Source organism: Pyrus communis, chromosome 1, assembly GCF_963583255.1.
Source record: "Pyrus communis chromosome 1, drPyrComm1.1, whole genome shotgun sequence".
NCBI classification, from domain to species: Eukaryota; Viridiplantae; Streptophyta; class Magnoliopsida; order Rosales; family Rosaceae; genus Pyrus; species Pyrus communis.
In genome coordinates, this window is record NC_084803.1 from 10,781,418 (window position 1) to 10,787,546 (window position 6,129).

Genomic DNA, 6,129 nt, shown 5'->3' on the forward strand with positions numbered 1-6,129 from the left:
GCATGCAACTCTGCTTCTAAAGAATAAGCAATTCCAATGGAAGCTGCAAAACAGCCAAAACAACTGCCAAAATGATCTCGAAAAATACCCCCAATTGAACCTGATTTCATATTCTTCTTCCCCACAATTATTCTTCACATGCATTTTACATGCAGGAAAAGCAACATTATATATGATACTCTCTTAGCAATTTAACATGTGACAATTTTAGATATTTCTACCTCTTTTCCCCATTCAAATACCAAATCATCAGTACTAGTAAGTAAAAATTTTATATTCGACTCTCATAAATAATGAATTCAATATCAAATTATTACGGCTTAATTCAACTCCCCCGCCTCATTGTGGAAAATATCACTATTGTATAAGAAAAATACTAGCCTATAATATTTGTCTGCTAAATATTTGAACTTTTGCATGAATTATTTGATGTAGTAGTAGCACACTACAATCTAAAAGCTAACTGGTGTTCTGGAAAGAAGCAAATGATGTTTATCTTAGAGGACAAGAGACCTTGTAGCCTTCCTCGGCTAGCACTGTCCTTTTAGTTTTTGTTTTTCTCATATGCTTTTTTAAGAAAGATTGATTTAATTAAACGCGTATGTTGCTATATGATCCCACTAATTAATAAAGCTCAGTTGATTACAGACGGACAATGAAAGGTATCAGTCACAAACATTCGCAGTGGAGGTGGGAGACACTTTAGTTTATTTGTTGGAATATATGCTCATAAAGTGTGGAAAAAGCTGAGAGTTCTAAAGAAAGTAAGAGGTAGAGACTCCTTTTTTGTAGTGTTTGATGTACTTCTCTAAGAAAAATAATACCGGCCTCCTAGGTCGTAAGTGTAACTAGTATCCGATTTAAAATTGGATTTTGGTGATGTTAGGGCTTGTAGCTCGAGTGAATGGTAATATTCATCTTTGAGTTCATGATAGGGCATGTGCTTGATTTCTCCTCCCCAATAGCCCTTGTTTATATCAGAATAAATGAGTTTGGCGATGAGTGGGATGTTTTAATGCATCTGGTATCTAATTCAAATCTGATTAGTTATTGGATCTGATGACATGAGCGGGTTGTCTTTTGAGCAGGTTTAAAGAGAGATCATTTGGCCAACATACTATGGTATAGGGTTTTTTTTTTTAAAGGAAAACTAATAAAAAGTTCTTTTTTTATTTTTTTTTTATTTTAATGAAAAAGCACAAATAAAAGTGTAGTGAATAGTACCAGGGAAATGTAAAAATATGATTTTTGGTTAAAAGTGAACAGCACCGGAAGTGTTTCGTTAAAACTCTTTTTTTTTTTTTTTTTCCTTATCCTAGATGGTTCATGTTTTGCTAACTCATCAGTTTCGTCTTTTATGTTTCAAACTCATCAATTTCATCCCTTATCTATTTTTCCGTTCATCAATGTAGTCCTTGCCGTCAAACTCTATTAATAAATCTGTTACATTGGTGACGTGGAACTCGTGTAAACCCATATAGCCAATAATATATGCCATGTGGATGAAATAAAAGAAATCAATTTTAAGAAGAGTGCCTCTTAAACTTTGAAAAAAAAACAAAATAGAGAAAGAATAAATTATTAATAAAAGGAATGATGTGGGAGGGATATGGGAAATATGGGCTGGGTGGGGGAGGTATGCCACGGTGCGGTGGAGGGAGAGAAAGGCCAGCGACATCTGGGTGGGGCGTAGGGGTGGGCATTTGAAACTGTAAACTGAAACATGAATCGAATCAGACCGTATCGAACGGTTTGGTATTGTGGTTTTGAAATAGTTGCGGTTTCGAAACTGAACCACGACAAAGAAAACGATTTGGTTTCGGTTTTGGGTTTTCAAAACTGCACAACCGAAATCGAAACTGCATCATATATTGAATGCTATGTTAATTAGTTCAACTGCACTAGTCACCCAATTTTGCACCATTATTCGAGTCCATACATGATACCTCAGTCTATCTCTCTCTTTCTCAAAACTCATCTTCATCTCTTCCACAGTCAACATCAGTGCCCTGGCTGCTTGCATCTCTGCGACCTCACTGCTTGCACCAGATCCCTTTCATCTGCAAGCCCTAAACTCTGCAAATCAAAAGCTCTGCAAAACAGACTTGGCAAATCAGTCACATGCTCCTCATTCTAGCTAATATGGTAAGAGCTTAGAACTTGTATTAGTTAGTTTAGTTAATAAGTTGTAATGAAACTAATTTTAGAGTTAGGGTTCGTCTGAATCAAAGATTCAAAAGGGGAACTGGGTTAGGGTTTATAATTAATTTTAGGGATAGAGTTTGTGAATCAAAAGGGGAACTAGATTAGAAACCACCCAAGTATCAATTTAAGTTCTAAATTATTAATTTCTTTAGGAACCACCCTCCATTGTTTTCACCTGCTTCTCTTTGGATTTTGTTTTCCTTATTTACTCACATCCTCATACCAGTTCGTATTTTACTATATTGCCTTGATTTGGTTCAAAATTGTCTTGTTTGGAGTTGGCCAAGTATTGTAATTAAAATTTAGTACATTTAAAATCTGCAAGTATTCTAAACACATGATAGAATCTGCATGAGTGCATCACCAACCAATAATTTAAGGAAATAGATGTGCTAGGAGCTTAACAATGCTTATCTTGATATATAACTTAAACAAATTGTGCATTATGAAATATGTATACATATATACTTTCTTTAATGCTTGTGTGTTGTAGATTGGTGCTACTGTTGCATATGGTTAGACAAATCTATATATCTCTAACTTCCTTTGCATATGGTCAGAGAGGCTTAATTTGGTTTTTTTGGTCAGAGAGGCTCATTTTTTTAATTTGTTTTCTTCTGCAATATCTGAGCATTTGATTCATTTTAATTGATTTTCTTTAGCAATATCTGAGATTCTGTGCATTCCATTCATTTAAGATAATGAGCATTTCGTATTTTATTTCAGTCAAGATATGAAGAATCCTGAAAGCATAGTGGGATTGGTCACTCTTCATCGGGGGACTCCCTTGAGAAGCCGGAGGACGAGGAAGCATAAATTGACTCAGAAAATGAAATAGACGTTGAAGATGACCCTGAAAATGATGGTGAAGAATCTGAGGGCAAAGATGAAAAAGTAAGTAAATCTGATTCAAGAAAATGTAGCTGGGTTTGGGATCATTTTACAACATATTATGTGATGAAAAAAAAAGAAAAAAAAACAGAAAATCAATGAAAAGGGGGAGAAATACTTGGCCGAAGTAAAACTTAGGAGAGCTAAATGTAATTATTGCCCAAAACAGAGCAGTGTGGGTGACTGTGCAGCTAAACCGAGAGTTAATGGCACCACAAGCATGAGACACCACATTGAAAGATATTGTAAATTTTACCAAGGGAATAGAAGTAAAAAGCAAAATTTTTTGGTTGGGGATAAAAGTAAAGGTACCAATCTGGTTGTTGTTGGATTTTCACAAGAGAGTGTGTTAGAAGCATGTGTCAAGATGGTAGTCATAGATGAGATGTCATTTAGTACCGTTGATAAGATGGGGTTTCGTCTTTTTTGTGTTGTTAGTATTCCATTGTTTAAAGTGCCTTCTAGAAGAACTCTTGTGAGAACTTTTCTCAACATGTGTGATAAATCGAAGGCTTATTTGAAGAAAAACCTTAAGTGCCCATAGAATTTGTCTCGCTCCGACACTTGGACAAGCACACAAAACACCAATTGTATGGTTTTTACTACACATTTTATTGATTATGAATGGAATATGCACAAGAGGATCATAAACTTTTGTGTTACACCTAACCACTATGGAACCACAATTGCAAAGTTAGTTGAAAGTTGCTTGTTGGAATGAGGGATAGACAAAGTTATGACAATCACATTGGACAACGCTTCTACAAATAAAGTTTCTTTGGATCAATTTATGACGAAAATGAATAGGTGGGAAAATTCACAAGCTATTCTAGGTGCCAAGATTTACATGTAAGATGCATCGCTCACATAACCAACATAATTGTGAGTCATGGGATGAAGAGGCTAAATAATGGTCTTTTAGCTATAAGAAATTGTGTGAGGTTCGTGAAGAGCTCTCCACAAAGATTGGAGCTTTTTAGGCAAGCCGTGAATAGGGTGAAATTGACGTGCAAAGTAACGGTTTGCCTTGATTGCCCTACTCGGTGGAATTCTACCTTTGTTATGTTAAAGATGAAAAAGATGAAAATGGTGTGATTCTTGTTTGCCAAACTAAGGGGAGAAAGAGGGTTGGACCACTAATGGAAGAAGATTGATCCAAGGCGGAGGTTTTCGTCAAGCTTTTACGGGTGTTCTATGATGTAACCTTGAGGGTGAGTGCTTTTACACATCCAACGGTTCATACCGACCTCAATGATATCATAAAAGTGGAGACCGCCATCAATAACTTGGAATCCCGAGCCAACATGCAAGTGGGTTTACTGTCAGAGCAATTATTGAAGGCAATGGTATCCGATATGAGATCAAAATATGAAAAATATTTTGACTCATACCATGAATTGAACCCTCTTATTGTGATTGGACTTGTTTTAAATCAGAGGTTCAAGTTCAAGCACGTCACACAACTCTTTAAAAAGAAACTTTCCAACATTGAGGCATATTGAAAACTGAAGAAATAAAAAATCTACTGTGTGCCCTTTATGATGAATGTGCTCCCAATGTTGAAGGTGGAAAATATATGAAGAAATTGACAAATTTACAAGCACAACCTTCTTCTACCTCATCTAATGTGGCTATGACGGAAAATGATCTTATTGATGAATGGATGCATTTAGTTGAAGATAGCGATGAGAAAGTGGTGGGAGATGAGGTGGATTCTTATTTGTTTGATCCCTTGGTACAAATTACAAAAGAGGAGTCCACAAATTATTTTAATATTCTCCTATGGTGGAAGGTGAATGGTAACTGTCACATCCCGGCCCAGGGCGGAACACTTTCCGAGCCCGCTCCACCACCGTAGCACGATATTGTCCGCTTTAGGCTTACCATTCCCTCACGGTTTTGTTTTTGGGAACTCACGAGCAACTTCTCAGTGGGTCACCCATCATGGGAGTGCTCTCGTGCGCTACTCGCTTAACTTCGGAGTTCCCATGGAACTCGAAGCCAGTGAGCTCCCAAAAGGCCTCGTGCTAGGTAGGGATGGGAATATACATATAAGGATCACTCCCCTGGGCGATGTGGGATGTTACAATCCACCCCCCTTAGGGGCCCAACGTCCTCGTCGGCACACACGCGACCAGGGTTAGGCTCTGATACCAATTTGTCACATCCCGGCCCGGGGCGGAACACTTCTCGGGCCCGCTCCACCACCGTAGCACGATATTGTCCGCTTTGGGCTTACCATTCCCTCACGGTTTTGTTTTTGGGAACTCACGAGCAACTTCCCAGTGGGTCACCCATCATGGGAGTGCTCTCGTGCGCTACTCGCTTAACTTCGGAGTTCCCATGGAACCCGAAGCCAGTGAGCTCCCAAAAGGCCTCGTGCTAGGTAGGGATGAGAATATACATATAAGGATCACTCCCCTGGGTGATGTGGGATGTTACAGTAACAAGTATTCCATCTTAGCCACAATTGCAAAAGATATTCTTGTAATTCAAGTTTTGACCATGGCATCAAAAAGTGCTTTTAGCACCGGTGGTCGAGTGATTTCGGATTTTAGGAGTTCTTTAACTCCTAAATCGGTGGAGGCCTTGATATGCATGCAAAATTGGTTGAGAGGCGATAACATTATTACTTTGGATGATGATGCACCTTCGATTGACTACATTGAGTTCTATGAAAATATTGAATCGGGTAAGTATATCATTTGAAGTAAAAGAACTTTCTTCGTTTTCTTTTTTCAACTAAACATCAATTATATTTTTTATGTTTTGTATTGTATAGAGTTGGCCAAATCGGCTTCAAGCATTGCCTCTCTTACTCTTGATCCACAACCACAACAAGCTCTAAAGCACTCTCAAGGTTCTAGTTCACAAGAACCTCCCCTTTTGCGTTTACAAGGTGCAAGGTCTTCACAATTATTGCCTTCTCAAGCCCGTTCACAAGCTAAAAGGCCTCCTAAACCTTGGAAGAATAAGTGTCCAAAAGGAAAAGGAAAGACAAAGGTTTGAAACTTGAACGATGCAAAGTAAGTT